Below are 17,890 nucleotides of genomic sequence, written 5' to 3'. Positions count from 1 at the left end.
GGAGGGCAGTGAACCAGACCCCCCCACACGTCTGCACTTCACTCCTCGACCCCAGCCAGCTCCAGACTAACCACCCACCCCAGCCCCTCCTCTCTGCTCAGCCCCTTTCCCGGGCCACGAGGTCACCTGATCCCTTTGTCTCCAACACCTTCAGCTGGCACCTTTGCAGAGGGGGGGCCCAGGCCATCAGTTGCTAGGAGACAGAGTGTCAGGCATTTAGGTGCACTGGCCCTTGGCTCTGCCAGATACTTAAGAACTGCCATGGGGACACTGAGGCACCAACACAGTATTCAGAGAAAACATTAAGAACATCCCTAGTTCAGCACAGGCAGGTGCCCAGCACTGCCCTTCTCAGGGAGGATAACAAAAGGATGTTTTCCGCTTGGGGCATTTGCCCTCCTGTAACTGCTGCTGCTAGTGGGAGCTGATGGCCTCAGTGACAGGAGAGTCGGTCAGCCTGGGCATGCTGAAGAGCCGATCTTGACTACTGGAATCCAGTGACAGTCATTTCAGCATCTCAGCTCAGCCCTTGTATCACAACTGAATGGTCAAGGTCTGAATTCAAAGAGGGTTTTTCCTGATCTATCTTGTGCCCTCTGGCCGGTCACATCCGGTATCTCTTGCTGTTCCCCCATAGGCCTGTACAGCACCTCTGGGAGGCCTTGGATGCGTTCCCCAGAACGGCATTGCAAGGGGCCGGTGCACTCGTTTGGTTTTGGGTCGAGAAGACACTTCACTAGTGACACTTTCTGATGGTTTGGGAGCTTCCAGAGCTTCCCTAGGAGCGATCCTTCTGAGAATGGGATCTGCAGACAGCCTGGGCCACAAGTGGGCCCCTCACTCGCAGCTCGACTGCAGCCTCTCGACCCCAACCTGGCTTCTCCACCTCCACCCAGGCCCAAGTGCCAGCTCCTTGCACACAACTCTGCCCGTGACCTGCAGCTCCCCGTGCAAATCAAGGCCTTGGTTTTCTGCACAGCTCTGTGAGCATCGTCACTTCTGAGCTGCAGCCCCTGTGATCCCAGCGCTCAGGCACGCATTCCACAAACCTGGCTACCTTTTCAGATATTCTGGTGACAGGGGGTCAGATCAGCGGCACTGATAGAGCTGCTGCTGCTCAGACCCTGCCCCAGTGAGCAGTGGGTGTCAGGCGTGAGGATGCACCAGGCAGCTGTACTTTGCTGGCCAAGGTGGCTGACTGAGTGTCTCAGGGTGTCTCTAATAAGGGGGCAGGGCTGTGTCAGGGAGAAAGAGGGTGGATGGGGGCAGCCGAATACTCCCACTTCCCCTTGGTGCTAACAAAAACAGGAGAAAAAATCAACAAGAGCAACTGATGAATCTGGGACAGTTCCTTCCCTTCACGGATCTGTCACCCAACAAGCGTCTGCGTGCAGCTCACTCCCTTAACGAGCAGCATGAAAGAGATGAAGGTTTTATTGGTGCAGCTTTATGTCGCAGGCGTCTTTACAGCTCCCAGCTGAAGAGTGTGGAGATCGTTAGATGTTGCATTTAAATTAGTGGTGGGTGAAACTTCAAAAGCTTTGGCGGTTCAGTTGAGCTGGGACAGGCGCCCAAGTGTCTGCGTGCTCCGCGGCATGGCCAGAGGCACCCGGCCTGGCATATTTCTCAGGGGCAGAGCAGCTGGGGCAGCCTTCGTGGTGGGTCCCAGCCAACACTAGTGCCATGCCGGTGGCCACACAGCTCCATTACCCCAGTGGCCTGCAGCGTCTCCACGCCCCAGAACTAGCCAGCTCCCGAAGGCTGCTCTTGGCTAGCGGTGGGAGGCAGGGCTGCCCCCTCCTATGCAGCTAGGGTGGCATCAGTGGGAAGAAGACGCTGTCCCCTCCTAGGGGCAGAGCAGCGCTGGGCTCCCATCGCCCCGTGGGGGCCAGGACCTCACACACTGGCTGCAGTTATTCAGAGGACCCAGATGAATTTACTGCTGGCTGAATCCAGCCCAGTGCTTTGCGACTATTCTACAGGGACCCCAGCCCCACCACATGGCCCTGTGTTGTCAAGCCCTCAGTGCTGGGGCAACTGCCCAGGGACTGCACGTGGCACCAGGCCCAGCAAGCGGCTCTCACACACACAGGGAGCAGCAGGGCTGGAGCGCAGGCAGGCTCCAGGCAGGTGCAGCCGTCAGCCAGGCCCTCCTGCATTCATTGCAAGGCAAAGGGACACAGGAGCGTTTGGTATGGGGTGAGGTTCTGGCAGCGGTTACGGCTGGGGTGGAGCACCAGGACTGTGCTGCTGCTGCAGGACTCAACACCTGCTGAAGCACCCTCCTCCCTCTGCTGCCCCAGAGAGGCCCTTCCCCAGAGCCAGCGAGCCTCACCCAAGCAAGTGCCCCCCACACACACATGAAGCTTTTCAGCCTGAGTTCTCCCCAGGTTCCTCACTTGGGGGGTGAGTCACATTCCACCCCCCTTGGGCCCCTGATGGCTGGCACTCTCGGCATGGCTGTGCGACACCTCTGAGGCTGGCTGATTTCTGTGACACCTCTCCCAGAGGATGCCAATGAAACCGTCCAGCTTTCGGAAGTCCCCAGTGGTGCAGTGAACCATGTAATTCCATGTCAACCGAGCTGCTCCACTGGAAAGTGCACTGTGAGAATCATTCATTGCAGCTGTGATCTTCAGACCATAACACTGACGCCATCCATAATTGGGGAAATTAAACCGCCCACTTTGATGGTGACAACGTGCTTTGCAAGGCATCGCTATAGCATTCGCAGTAGTTACCTGCAGGCAACCCCAAGCAAGGATTCAGCGGCTACAGGATGCCTTGTGCTTTGCCTCCCCCATGTGCCCTTGGACACTGGAATCTTCCAGCCTCTGGCTGGTATTGCTGCTCTCACTCAGCATGTTCCTAGTATGTGATGGACGGTGCAAAGTGTCCACAGAATCAATACGAAGTCTGCCAAGGCTGCAAACAGCCAAAAGGCCAGTTAACGCGTGCTCCGTTGGCATTGACACAGAAAAGCAAGTCTGGCATTCAGAAGGGGCTGCGTTCACACCTGCAAACCTTGGACCCCAGTTCCCCCCTAGGGTAGCAATGAAGAACACTGTGTGATTGACAGGAGGCATTTTGCGAACAAAACTATGAAAAGACTCTACCCTAGTCTCTGTAGCAGGAGTAACTGCAAAGCTCTCCCTATTGAACGTGACCAGGGCTAACCTGGCCTGCAAAGTGCACTGTGGAGGTAGAGGCAGAGAGTTCCTTTCATTTTCTGTCTGAAATTTATCTAAGGAGAGGAAAGAGCTATGAAATGATTCCTTAGGCAGGGTTAACACTAGGTAATGCTGGAAACAAGTTTCTTACAAGAGTCACCAGCCTGTGTTAAAATGGAAATCCCTCATTTACAGCTAAATATAATTGTGGAAATTCTGAGAGCCAAAGAGTTATAGCTAGTTACTGGAAAGTGAGTGTCACGGAGTCACCGGGCGATGCTCTGGAACTGCTCCCCACCAAGCCAGGCAGGACTTTGGGAGCCTCCTCTCCCTTGGAGCAGACTTGTTCAGGGCAAGAAGCTCACACAGCTTCACCTCCTGGGTCTTTCCTTGGAGCATTCAGCATCCTCTGCCCCTCCGTGCGCTTCCCACAGCGAGTCTAACCCAGCGGGGTCCTGGGGAAGCCACAGGGTTCTGCACCCCACTTTGCAGTCAGATGTGACTCTCAGCCAGCCAGTAACACAGAGGTTTATTCGATGACAGGAACAGGGTCCAAAACGGAGCTTGTAGATACAGCGAACCGGACCCCTCGGCTGGGTCCATTCTGGGGGGCAGTGAATCAGACCCCCACATCTGCAATTCACATCTCGTCCTCAGCCAGCTCCTGACTAACAACCCCCTTCAGCCCCTCCTCCTCCGCTTCGTTCCTTTCCCGGGCCACAAGGTCACCTGACCTCTTTGTCTCCAACACCTTCAGCAGGCACCTTTGCAGAGCAGGGGCCCAGGCCATCAGTTGCTAGGAGACAGAGGGTCAGGCATTTAGGTGCACTGTCCCCTTCCTCTGCAGCAATCACATGCCCTTATTCCACCACCTAGATATTAAGAACTGCATAGGGGACACTGAGGCACCAACACAGTATTCAGAGCAAACATCAAGAACATTCCCAGTTCATCACAGTGAGTGCCTGCCCCTCTGATCCCAAAGGAAATCTCATGAGATGTGACTTGCGCAGCCAGCTCTGGAGAGCTTGGAAGAGTTTCATCCACAATGGTGTAATACTGAGGACAAAGACAATGGTTACCGACGTGTTTGCAGGATACACCTGAACCCCATCGCCTGTACTATTAACTACACATACCCCTTGCCTACACCTGCATTCCACAGGCCTGGGATAGATGGAGGCCATGCATGCTAAGGGTGTGTGTGTGGGGGTGGGTGTGTGTGGGTGTGTGTGTGAGAGAAAGAGAGAGAAACTTGCTGCTTATCCAACCAGCTGAACGGATCAGAAGGTTCATGTCGCTGTGTGCGTTACTTAACATGAGAACATAGGAACGGCCACACTGGGTCAGACCAAAGGCCCATTTAGCCCAGTACCCTGTCTTCCGACAGTGGCCAATGCCAGGTGCCCCAGAGGGAATGAACGGAACAGGGAAAGTGATCCACCTCTGTCACTTCTGTGCTGTAATGCTCTGATCTCTGAACAGTAGCAGGCGTTGGCCTGCCTGCACTAGTGGCTGGGAGAGACTTTCTGTCTGTGAATTATATCGGAGGTGAAGAACTTGCCTTAGACACAGTTCATCTCGCAGCCTCCTCATCTACCCTGTGGACCCCTCCTGCCTCTGCTGCATGCAGTTAAAATAGGGGCAATGCCAAGGCACAGACTCTCACTGGAGTGCCTGCAGGACCTGCTGACCCGGCGGTGTCAATCTGAGCAACCCGCCTAAGGTCCCATTGGGCCGTCCCAACAAGCATCCAGTGGTCTGCAAGTCCAAGTCCTCCAACCTCTGCAGGCCTTCTTGGGAGACCTTCGGCTTGTGTTGCTGTGGCCTAGCCCAAAGTGGTGACAACTTGGCAAGTCGATCATTTTGCTTCCGGCCCATCCAAAACCAGAAGGAAAAGATGAGCACAGGAAATGCTGGACCTTCAGCAATGGTCTGGTACAGTCTGCTTGGGGGGCAGATGGGCTAAGGGGCCAGCCTGTCCCCAGGTCCCCGGTCAGCAAGTCACTGCGCTTGGCTGTGTGCGGTTGTGACATCAGTCAGTCAGAGCCTGTGCACACTGGTGGCGTTAGTCTTTATCTCCAATGAAGGCAACACCACGTTTACAGCCATAGCACCTGACGTACCAGGCCCTGGCCACACAGAGGCGGCCCACGCGCTCTGCTCAATTTGTTATGCTCTTTGCAGCGTCAGTGACAGATAGGTAAGGATTAGATTGAAGTAATCTCTGTAATCTACTCACCAGGATTAAAGCCCCCTCCCCCGGCTCTTTATCCCTCTCATCCCAGGATCACTAGAAGTGATTAAGTCTGGGGCAGAGGAGCCAGTTAGCTCTTAAGCACCATTCTATCCTGCTTAGAAATGTATTTCCGAATGAACTGAGGCTCTGCAGCACGGCCAGGCCCAGTGACTCCGGCTGGGTGAGCGGCTGAGATTTGAGGCTAAAGTAGCTTGAACTGGAGTCAGAAGGAAATGCATTGCCTCTGACCCCGTTTGGAGCACATTGTGTTCAGAACCGATTCGTGAGGCTTATGGAAGTTTCAGCCTCGATTCATGACACTGAAGCTTTGGGGATTCACTTTCCAGCCTCATTTGGACAGAAACCTCTGGCTCCAGCAGCAGGAAGATCCTGGTGCTTTAGAACTCCCAAGCCGGCCAGCAGGTCTGGAATTTGGTTGTGGTGCTAATTAACTAATGGCTTGAGGAAAATGTACATTGCTCTGCATTACAGTCTGCCCAGGCCAGGGAATCAGAAACAGCAGCAGCTAATGGGGTGAATATCCCACCCGCCTTCCACGCGCTGCTGGGGGACATGGGCCAGTGAAAAGAAATGGAGCTGGCCCAAGACATGAGCTGCCTGGCTCTCACTGTACTAAGCATAGCGAACAGGACGCTTCCCGGGCGGCTCTGCAGGTCATTCAGAAGGTGCTGGGCCTGGGCAGGCTGGGGAATCACCAAGCCAGGCTGGGTTCTCAACAGCGGGAGACAGTGAGGTGTGGTTCTCTGGGAGCATTTGGCGTTTCTGTGCCTCCTCGGGGCAGCAGCCAGCTTGTGAGCCCTCCTGTGTGACGCAGGCCCCATCTATGAGGGAAGAGCCAGCGTCAGGCCACAAACCTGCTCCCAGCCGGCTTCACTGGGGCCACCATCTTTGCAGGAGCTTCGACTTGCAAACATCAGTGTTTTCTGGCAGCTAAATCAAAAGCGGGTGGAGCCTGGTGTGGAAGAAGGGAAAGAATTGACAAGGATTTGTAGGGGATCTTAATGCATGTCAGTTTGTTAACAAGAGTTAGGCCAGCTGTAACCCTAATGACGTGAGACTTGTAGAAGCGAGGATTGTGTGAGGCGAGCAGAAAAGAACTGTGTGAGAAGTTATTACAACCTTACACTGGTAATTAAATACGTAGGCTGGCGCCCAGAAGCTGAGAAAAATAAGATAGTAGGATGGCCTATGCATAAACAAAATGCATCTGTTGCTCATCATTGTCTGTAATATTGCTTGCTGTTGTCTGTAACAAAGGTATAAATCCTTGTTGTAATTGTTTACCTGTGGAGAGACCTGTCTGGGACTGGGGCAACCCAGTGTCCTAGGGCACCCCCTCCCTCAATTAATATTGCTTGAGAAATATTGCTTGAGCGGCAGCCAACTTGTGAGCCCTCCTGTGTGTCGCAGGCCCCATCTATGAGGGAAGCGCCAGCGTCAGGCCACAAACCTGCTCCCAGCCGGCTTCACTGGGGCCACCATCTTTGCAGGAGCTTCGACTTGCAAACATCAGTGTTTTCTGGCGGCTAAATCAAAAGCGGGTGGAGCCTGGGCACGGCCCAGCTCACAAACGTGTCCCCTGCTTAGCAACGTGCCTAGGGAGCCTCCTTTCCAGCAAGGCTCAAGCTGGGGCCTCCCGACTGCCCCGTCCTGAGCACAACAGGGCATTCGCTGCAGTAAATTCATAGCTGTTTGTCACTGGTCCCCTTTCCTCAGTAAATCTCCTGGTCTGAATGGAGCAGAAGCCGGGCTGGAAGCAGCGAGACCGGGGAATGGTGCCAGGATACAGCAATGGCAGCCTGAGCCCGTCTGAACACACTGGGCCAAATCTTGCTCCAATGACTATCGGGAGCCGCTTTCCTGACTTCAGCTTTCCACCCGGATCACTAAGAGCCAAGCTTGTTCTGCTGAATGAGAACAAATTGTATCAGCCCTTTAATGAGATTCTTGTTTTCGGCTGCTGATGGGCACATACGGTGAGGCTATTTAGGGGGCCCCGTTCCAGTATAAAACTAGAACAAATAAATGGGCTCATGAAAGTGGCTCATTCACCCCAATGCTGATGCCTCTATGTAGCAACACCCTCGCTCTAGTCACAATGCAGCAGAACACGCTAGCAAAGCCCATTGTTTTCTTTTAACATACCTAAGTGGACCCAGTCTCTCAGCATCAGAAAGGACTGCGCTGATCCTTGTGTTAGATGGGCAAGCGCTTCAGACCAGTTCAAACACAGAGTGGGTTTTGCTCTCATGCAAGCGCTTGAATGAATGCATATTTCAACATTCACCTGGCTGGAAACACAGCAGTCCCAGCTTTGCCTCGTGACTCCGGGAGTTCCCAACCCACCCATGGGATGTGTATGATACAGGCTAGATTCCAGCAGGATTAGAAAAATACGTCAGCTTGTAGGTTCCAGAATCAAATGCTGGCAAATGACAAACACGCTAGAAATAGACAAATGGATTAGCCCTGCCATTTCGGCCCTGAGGTCTTTTTTGGGCTGCGGAAATAAATTCCAACCTTGATCTCTTCTCCCCAAACCCGAAGACATCAAGGCTAAAAGATCATCTTTAATCTTATTTGCTCTTTTCAGCATGTATTTTATTGGCCTCCTTTTCTCCTATAGAACAGTGTTATGTGTATCTTGCACAGATCTTCTCTCTGCTACGTCTGTAAAAATCTCTTCCATAATCCCTTGCATTTCTATAGCCCTTTCCGTTTCAAGGTGCTTGACAGGCTGCCTGTGCCGGAGGGAGCCTAGGATGTACTAGACTCGCATTTGGCTGCAGACTCCTTCCCTGACAAACCCCAGCGGGAAGCGTGATCACTAGCATTTCTTCTGTGTACGGTGGGAGCAACCAGAGACCTCAGTCAGGATTGGGGCCACGTGGTGCTGGGTGCTGCACAAAGAAACAGTCAGACCTGGGCTGTGCTCTGGAGAACATGCCACAGGAATCACAGTGAGTGTATCAGGCAGGAGAGCAATGGCATGAGATCTTATGGGCACCTGGGTCAGTAATGTGCAAGTTACTCACACTTTGTCTTTTATTAATATGAAAGCTAATGGCATTAGCTCTCCCCAACCGCTGGTCCTCCCAATGGCTGCTAGTCGGCTCATGCCTAGGGTGGGTCTGGAGGAGGGATTTGAAGAAGTGGGTGGTGGCTTCACAGACTCTTTCAGGGATGGCGTTCCCTGCCCAAGGGGCAGTGTGGAGGCAGAGCATGGAGCTGTCCGAGGGAGAGGTGGGCGTGCAGGCACCAGGCCGGCAGTAGGAGGAGTGCGTTGAAGCAGGAGGAGAGACAAAAGCCAAGGGGGTAGGACAAGAATTGGGAATCTGGCCTGGGAAGCAAGTGGAGGGGCTCAGAGAGGGGAATGACGTGGTCAGGGAGCTGGGCAAGGACAATGACGTGAGCAGCCCTGGTCTTGGGGGAGCCCCGACTCGCCGTGGGGAGGATGCTGGGTGAGTGCGGAGTGCAGACACTGAGCTGGAGGGGGCCAGGAGACGAAGGAGTGGTTGTAAGAGGGGTGGGGAGAAGGAGGGGAATGGGGCTTGGACTAGAAGATGGGGATACTAGAGAGGACTGGTATAAAGGCGGAGCAGTGGGACAGGATGAGCAAGGGAGGCAAGTAGCTAGCAAGGAAAGGTGCTGGGGGAACAGGTGGAGAGCCTGGGACCGGGGGGCTGGAACAATGTGTATGGGGGGGGGGGCTGGGAGCCACTGAACCGAACTTAAACCCTGGATATGATGGAAACCACTTCAAGCCAGGGGGTGTGACACCCCCAGCACCCCTAGCTCTAGCACCCATGGCCGGGGGTGGAAAGTGAGCTCTCAGGTTGAGAGGTGGGTGAAGAAGAACAGGGCATCAGGAGAGACGTGGCTGGGGGAAGGAGCTCATGCTTTCCCAGAACATGTGGCCTCCCTGCTGGAGAATGCTCCTGTCTCTTGAGTGAGTTAGGGCCTGACAATTGCGGCTAGTGTCTGGAAAGGGGAGATGCTCTCTCTCTAGCCTCGAAGGGCCTGTTTCCGTTCCCTGACATGGGAGTTACTCCAATGACTTCTGTGGATTTACGCCAGCAGAGGTGAGATCAGAATCAGGCCCAACTCTCTGTGGCTCCCGTTAGCACAAAAGCCAGAGCCAGAAATGCGCAGGAGGTCCCCAGAGCTGTTGTTTATGTGATGTCTGCTATAAACTGCACACGTGTCATGGGAAAAACCCTGCAGAACACAAAGACTGAAAGCAAAATTGTCACCTTCCTGAAAGGTCCCCCTTGCAAGCGGGGAAAGCTGGGGGAGTTCAGCGACAGGCACCAGCTTTATTTATCCAGGCTCCTCTAATGTCCGGTGCATAAGCAGCATCTTTGCTGCTGAAGCTTATCAGCACATGGAGATAATAAAATGGCTAAAGGTGGAAAAAACAGCTTTTCTGCAGCTTCACTTTAGCTGCTTATCAGGAAACGGGAAAGACCGGAATGACCCCGGTTCTGCTGCCACAACAAAGGGGCTGGCCAGAATCAGCACCTGAGAGCAGCCGCACTGTACCCCAACTGGCTAATGTAACTCACATACCCTTGTCTGCATGCAGCGAGCTGTGCCTGGGACAGCTGCACATCTCTGCAGGCTGGGTCAGAGAGAACCTCCCTCGCTCGCAGGGCCCTCCCACAGCCATGTGTGGCAGGAGGAGAGCTAAGATCTGGCCTTACTACAGGCCACAGAAACCCTCTTTGCCCTGGTGTCATCCCCTGGAAGCCAATCCCAGCCCCGGCTCTGTGGCTGCAGTGCCCCTTGCAACAGAACCAGGCAGTGCCACTGTGCCCAGGCATGGGGGAGCCTGCCCACCTGCTCTCCCATGATGTCTCCTCGGGCCAGGCACCAGAGTCTGGATTTAGAGCAACAGGCTGTTATGGTGAGGAGCCGGGACAGACAGACACACACTGGGACCAGGACCGCAGACTGCACGGGGAGAGCCTGCCATGTGTCCGTCTCTTTGTAGCAGATCAGGTCTCTGGCTTCCTGTCCGTGTTGCTCAGAACATCCGTCAGGTCTGCACCAGTCCCATTCAGCACCTCAGAGGAAAAGCCAGGCCAGAATGGAACCAGCTGCAGGGGCTGGAAGTCACTGCCAAGCCTCCACAAGGCTTTCTGCAGGGCACCTTGCTTTGGAATATACCGGGCCAGGTCCCCAGCTGGTGTGAATGGGGGTAGAGCCATTGCAGCCAATGGGCCAGGTCCCCAGCTGGTGTAAATGGGGTAGATCCATTGCAGACAATGGGCCAGGCCCCCAGCTGGTGTAAACTGGGGTACAGCCATTGCAGCCAATGGGCCAGGCCCCCAGCTGGTGTAAATGGGAGTAGAGCCTGTGACGAACTGGGAATGTTCTTAATGTTTGCTCTGAATACTGTGTTGGTGCCTCAGTGTCCCCTATGCAGTTCTTAAGTATCTAGGTGGTAGAATAAGGGTGTGTGATTGCTGAAGAGCAAAGGGTCAGTGCACCTAAATGCCTGGCACTCTGTTTCCTAGCAACTGATGGCCTGGGCCCCTCCCCTGCAAAGGTGCCAGCTGAAGGTGTTGGAGACAAAGGGATCAGGTGACCTCCTGGCCTGGGAAAGGGGCTGAGGAGAGAGGAGGGGCTGGGAGGGATTGTTAGTCTGGAGCTGGCTGAGGGCAGACGTGGGGGTCTGGCTCACTGCCCCCCAAAATGGACCCAGCCGAGGGGTCCGGTTCGCTGTACCTACAAGCTCTGTTTTAGACCCTGTTCCTGTCATCGAATAAACCTCTGTTTTACTGGCTGGCTGAGAGTCACGTCTGACTGCAAAGTGGGGGTGCAGGACCCTCTGACTTCCCCAGGACCCCGCTGGGGTGGGCTCGCTGTGGGAAGCACACAGAGGGGCAGAGGATGCTGAATGCTCCAAGGAGAGACCCAGGAGGTGAAGCCGTGTGAGCGTCTTGCCCTGAACAAGTCTGCTCCAAGGGAGAGGAGGTTCCCCAAAGTCCAGACTGGCTTTGTGGGGAGCAGTTCTAGAGCATCGCCCGGTAACTCTGTGACAGATCCATTGCAGCCAATGGGCCAGGTCTCCAACTGGGTAAAGGGGGTAGATCCATTGCAGCCAATGGGCCAGGCCCCCAGCTGGTGTAAATTTGGGTAGAGCCATTTCAGCCAATGGGCCAGGTCCCCAGCTGGTGTAAATGGGGGTAGATCCATTGCAGCCAATGGGCCAGGTCCCCAGCTGGAGATCTGCCAATTGAAATTAATGGCACCAGACTGACCTATCCCAGCTGGGCACCTGTCCCAGAGCTCGAATTCCTCCTCTCCGCTCCGCCAGGCACAGACTCACTCGGACACGTTTGCCTGACAGCGCAGGTGCTCAGCAGCTCTGAAGTGAGCACAGCTTCACAGTGGGTCTGTTCTTACACATCGCCACCACGTTCACACTGGGCAGCTCTCACCAGCCATCCCAGCCCTCCTTCAGCTGATAATGCACAAAACAAAAAAGAACCAAATGGCCCAGACCCAAGTGCTCCTTGGGGATCCTAATGATCACATCAGGACACCTGTCCCACAGGAACTCGGGCACTGTCCTATGGCTCCAGGACTCTTCTGAGCTAGTGGATTCTTTATTCCTCAATAACCTCTTTGCAAAATCCTCATCCAATTCCTGTGTCACTCCTGGCACCCGAACACAGGGCTAGGATGGTGCTTTTCAGGAAACATTTTTTTCTTTAAATTTGAACTCATCCTATGATGTTACATAAAATAAAGCAGCAGCATCCGGCCCTGAACGGGCTGGCAAGGAGCTGGCAGCATCCTGTTGTGTTGGACTAGCATATTTTGCCCTATCTCATCCTATTATCATCCCTCTTCCCAAGTAACAAGACAGGTAGTTTTATGCAGATGAATGAGCTCTCTGTGCTGAAAAAGCAGAGACAATAACTATTGCTGTTAAACTGGCTCTGCAGACAGTCCTCCTGGTCTAGCCAGAGCAAGCTGAGCATCAGCAGCCTGAGAAATCACCCCGCATGTGTGTGGAAGGGAGGCGGTCAGACAGAGGGGGGTACAATTAAACTACACTTGAGTCGATGAGGCTCAAGTGTAGGAAATGGGTGTAGGATGTGCCACACATCCACAGTTACCTCATCCATCTCTTCCACTCTATACATTTACACGCTCCATTGCAGGACAAGTTTGGGGATTGGCTTGGTTACACTGCAGGAGCCAATCCCTGTACGGCACGCTCTGTCCACGGCCGACTTACTCATTACCTCGGCTTTCCATTTCTGACTTACCTTCTTGTCACGGAGTCCCCGGGCGATGCTCTGGAACTGCTCCCCACCAAGCCAGGCAGGACTTTGGGGAGCCTCCTCTCCCTTGGAGCAGACTTGTTCAGGGCAAGAAGCTCACACAGCTTCACCTCCTGGGTCTCTCCTTGGAGCATTCAGCATCCTCTGCCCCTCCGTGCGCTTCCCACAGCGAGCCTGCCCCAGCGGGGTCCTGGGGAAGCCACAGGGTCCTGCACCCCCACTTTGCAGTCAGACGTGACTCTCAGCCAGCCAGTAAAACAGAGGTTTATTCGATGACAGGAACAGGGTCTAAAACAGAGCTTGTAGGTACAGCGAACCGGACCCCTCGGCTGGGTCCATTCTGGGGGGCAGTGAGCCAGACCCCCACGTCTGCCCTCAGCCAGCTCCAGACTAACAACCCCTCCCAGCCCCTCCTCTCTGCTCAGCTCCTTTCCTGGGCCAGGAGGTCACCTGATCCCTTTGTCTCCAACACCTTTAGTTGGCACCTTTGCAGAGGGGGGGCCCAGGCCATCAGTTGCTAGGAGACAGAGTGTCAGGCATTTAGGTGCACTGGCCCTTTGCTCTGCCAGATACTTAAGAACTGCCATGGGGACACTGAGGCACCAAGACCGTATTCAGAGCAAACATTAAGAACATTCCTAGTTCATCACACTTCTCCATTGTAAATGGTTCCCTGGGTGTCCCGCTTATCTTAGCTAGAGCAGCCATCCTGCGACCAGCCTGCTGGTCCTTTCGCCTCCCTAATCCTTTCTCCCAAGAAGTGTGGCCTTCCCCATGTCCAGTTACTCATGTCAAGCCAGGCCTACACTGGGCAATCTCAGGACAATCAATGACTTTTCAGTTGCATTGGCTCAAAGTGTTTTCCAGGCACCCTACACATGCAGGCCAGGGCAAGAGAGGCTCCAAATGCCCATTTGTACAGCAGTCATTAGGGTGCACTTCTTTTCCAAGGCTCCTCCCTAGGACCGCATCAGTCCCCTTCAGAGAGATGGGGCAGTGGAAATGGAGCCTCTTTCTCCAAACAGAGGCAGAGCTCTCACTCATCTATCGAGAACCCCACTTCCACCTGGAGCTGCCAGAACTTTGCCCCACTGCGCGTCTGTGTCCATCCACATTAGCGATGACTGTGCACACTCACTTCTCTTACCATGACAGACACAAACTTGGATATTCATCCCTTTGCTGCTTGTAAATGAACTGAGAGGAAGGGCTGCCTGTGATGTGATGGGAGCTTGTTAAGGAACAGGATTGGTTTTCACACTTTGGAAGGCACACAACAGATTTCTCTTCAGTAGAAGGTCTCTGCACAGAACAGGTACAGCCTTTACAGAAACACATCCTCACAGCCACGTCCTCAAGTCTGAAGACAGAAGCAGCATCGAATATGAATTAAACAGAGATGGATCGAGCTGCAAAACTAGGAACCAGCTCTGGGTTTCAAGAATTCGGGGTGGTTTGGAACTGGGTCACATTAAAAGATTGGGGCCATTTGCAATGTCTGGATTCAGGTTCAATGTTAAAATCTGGGCCTTTGGTTCAGGCTCATCTCTAGCGGAATCGTCTTTCCCACTCATGGAAGATAGGAATGGCCAGGCTGGGTCAGAGCAGGGGTCCCTCTAATTCAACCTCATGGCGCCAGCAGCGGCCACGCCAGCTGCCTCAGAAACCCCATTATGGGCAGTAGAGAGCAACCTTACCCAGGGACAGCTTTTCTACCCCTCATTAGTTAGTGACTGGTTGTGCCCTGAAGCAGAAGGCCTTTTTAAGTGTGTTGTCTTTGGGGGGTGGGGCGGGTTAATCCATACTAATGTAACTCTGGACGTCCTAATTACCCACAGTCATGTCCAGTCCTTTATTGAATCCTGCTAAGGGTCTTGGCCTCAGTGATATCTAATGGCAATGAGTTCCACAGGCTACTTGTGTGCTGTGTATAAAAAAGACTGTCTTTTCATCCATTTTAAATTTGCTGCTCTTCAAGGTTATTGAATATTCCCTTGTTCTTGTATTATGGAAAAAAAGTGAATATACATTCCCAATACCAGCACTTCTCGATACCATTCATGATATTGTATCCCATTATTATGTCTCCTCTCTAAAGTAACTAGTCCCAAATTGTTCAATCTCCGCAAGCCACCGTTTGCTGTCATCACCCATTCTTTCTGGAAAATCCATTCTGAGACGAGGTGACCAGAACTGTGCCCAGTATGCCCAATAAGGGCGACCCATTGATTGAGAACAGCACTGTAATTATATTCTCTGTTTTATTCCCCAACCCAGTTCTTATGCACTCAAACATTTTATTTAGAGCAGGCAGGGTATTGAACTTTTTTTTTTCCTTTGGAACTGCTGATTTGTTTAATCTGAAACTCTTTGCAAATCAGGGTCAGTTGCGACTCAAAACAAGTTTCAAAATGGTCAGAACGTTTCATTTTGACATTTTCGTAATTAAAAGGTCTGTTTTTCTGATTCAAAATGACTTTTTACTTCAAAATTTAAACTAATTACACTAAAAAAAATTCTTAAAGGTCAAAATAGAAATAAACATTTCAAAATTTTTGAAACAAGATGTTTCAATTGACCCAAACTGAAAAAAAAAAAATGGGGTTTTCAAAAATCTTTAAGGTTTCAAGCTTTCCTCCTGATTTGAGATGGGGGGGAAACAAAAAGTATTCCAGGGATGGGAAACCGTTTCCTGTCCACTTTTGTTTCATTTGCTTTTCTGAGCACCGCTGCAGACTGAGCAGAGGCTTTCAGTGAGCTGCCCACACTGAGGTCTGGGTCTTTGGTGTGAGCTGTTCTGGTTTGGAACTCGGAAATGTATACGTGTGGCTGCTCCTCAGCGTTCCAGAGATGCAGGGCCCCAGCATGGGTAACTCAGGCTAGTAGGGAGCTTCCTAGCTTCTGTAGCAAGACATCAGCCGGTCCGGTAGCTTGTAACGTTACTGGTATTCCTGGGTCACCTATTTATGGCAACCCTACTTAGGCCTAAACCTACCCTGGCTAAGCTCTGTAGGGGTGGAAAGTGAATAGAAGGAATGGATTGTTGTGCAGAGTATCCTCACTACAGGCGTTATTTTTGCCTTATGTCATACGGGAGGAAAGATCAGGACATTAAGTCAAGAAATGCCCAAGAACCAGCCCTGCTCAGCCCAGGATCTATGGCCCTAACTGAGAAGTGCGCGTGCAGCTGGAGAAGGCTGAAGAGTACCCTACAGCACCGACCTAGAGCTGTCACAGCAGGCCAGCCCTTTGCCACGGCCTCGGCCGTGTTCACAGCCTGCCCAGCATACCTGTGGGGCAGGGCACTGCATTGCATCATACCCCCACAGCCCTGCCATTCATGACGTCTGAAGTCTTTGTTTTGCCATCTACAAAACCGGCTTTGTGTCCAGGGAATCAAAGCTAGTTACAACGACAAACACGCCGGAAAGCAGCCCGTCTCCATCTTGGCTTATAAAATCCCTGTCAGCAGGGATCTATTCCACTCAATTAATCTCCTAATTGTGACAATCATCAGGAAAGTGCTGGGAGAGAAGGTTTGTAGCACACAATGTCGAAACACAGCGTGAGACCTTCTTTCACACATCCCTCTACTCACTGCTCGCCTCTCTTCATTGCAGTGAATTTATTGTTGGTGAAAGGTGCCGGATTGACAGCCCTGGAGACCAAGAGCCTCTCTTTATGCACAGAGCAGACGCAGCGTCACGTGCGCTGCCCTGCGAGCGCTGCCACCTAGTCCCCACAGATCCAGGGGAACATGTTCTCCATTCACGCGGAGTCCCCGCCAAGAGTTCCAGCAAGAGGGAATTGTACTGATGGCTTTTGTGATGCAGAGACCTGTCCACTGGGAAGTAGACTGAGACCTCCCAAACTCATTACAGATAAGCCACTGAACAGCTGCCAACCCATGATGTCCACCACCTGCTCCCCGACACTGGTATTTATGGAGCAAAATTGTTTTTACTTCTCAACACCCTGGTCATCTTCCCTTGGCCTCCCACCTTCTCTCCAGTCTGCGTGCTTCCAGGGCCACCCAGAGGATTCAGGGGGCCTGGGGTCTTCGGTGGCAGGGGCCCCCCGCTGTCGAATTGCCACCGAAGAGCCGCACTTTGGCGGTGGGTCGGGGGCGGAAAGACCCCCCTGCTGCCGAATTGCCGCCAAAGACCTGGAGCGGAAGAAGCTCTGGGGGCCAAGGCCCCGTGAGAGTTTTCCGGGGTCCCCGGTGCGAGTGAAAGACCCCGCTCCAGGGCCCCCGAAAAACTCTCGTGGGGGCCCCTACAAGGCTGGGGACCTAGGACAAATTGCCCCACTTGCCTGCCCACCCCCGGGCAGCCCTGCATGCTTCTGCCCAGCCCCTCTGCTGCTCCGGCCTGCCAGGGAATCTCCAGCGGATGGTTGGGCGGGGCAGAGATAGCAGGCTGGAAGGCAGGGACAGCCAGATGGAGAGAGGCTCAGGGTCCCTTCACACAGCCAGAACCCCTCTCCAGAGTGTGAGCTGTGTGCCCAGAGCGCTCACCAACCCTGTCCCCGAGATGCACTGCCCATTCCAGAGCAGGCAGCAGCTCTGGAGGCAGGGCCTTGCCATGAGGTTCCCCTGGAGCTGGTGCAGGGCAAGGCAGCTGTGCCTAATGCTAGTTTCCAGGGGCCCATGGGCATTCTGCCTTGTCTGCCCCTAATGGCACCATGCCCCCAATCTCCCCACACAGGGTGGCGGGCACGCTAGGCAGAGGTCCTGCCGGGCTGTCTCTGGGAAAGCAGCTCCAGTCGCACGGGGAGAAAGCCAACAGCGCGGCAAGTTGTTAAGCAATCCTGGCCCTGAACCGGTAGCAGGGCTGCTGCTCCCTGGAGGGAGGCCCTGTGCCTGGCACAGGCCGGGGAGCCCCGGGCTTGTCTGCATCCTTCTGGGCTCCCTCCCTCAGACTCGCCAGGAGCCACCAGAAGAGGGCGCCGGAGCAAAGCAGAAGGGGAGAAGAGGGTGTGTTTGGGTGACAGGCTGCTTGCAACCCTGGGGGGTGTCTACACTGCAGGGCAAAGCCAGGGTTTGAGCTCTGGACAGTCACATTTCCCCATGCTGCACAGTGAACAAAGTGCTAGAGCAGCCCTGTTCTGGGAGGCGCTAGGAGGTCTGGAGCACAGATGGTTACACTCAGCCGGCATAACGC

The sequence above is a fragment of the Gopherus evgoodei genome, chromosome 10 (assembly GCF_007399415.2).
Source record: "Gopherus evgoodei ecotype Sinaloan lineage chromosome 10, rGopEvg1_v1.p, whole genome shotgun sequence".
NCBI lineage: Eukaryota > Metazoa > Chordata > Testudines > Testudinidae > Gopherus > Gopherus evgoodei.
This window is presented reverse-complemented; position numbering follows the sequence as displayed.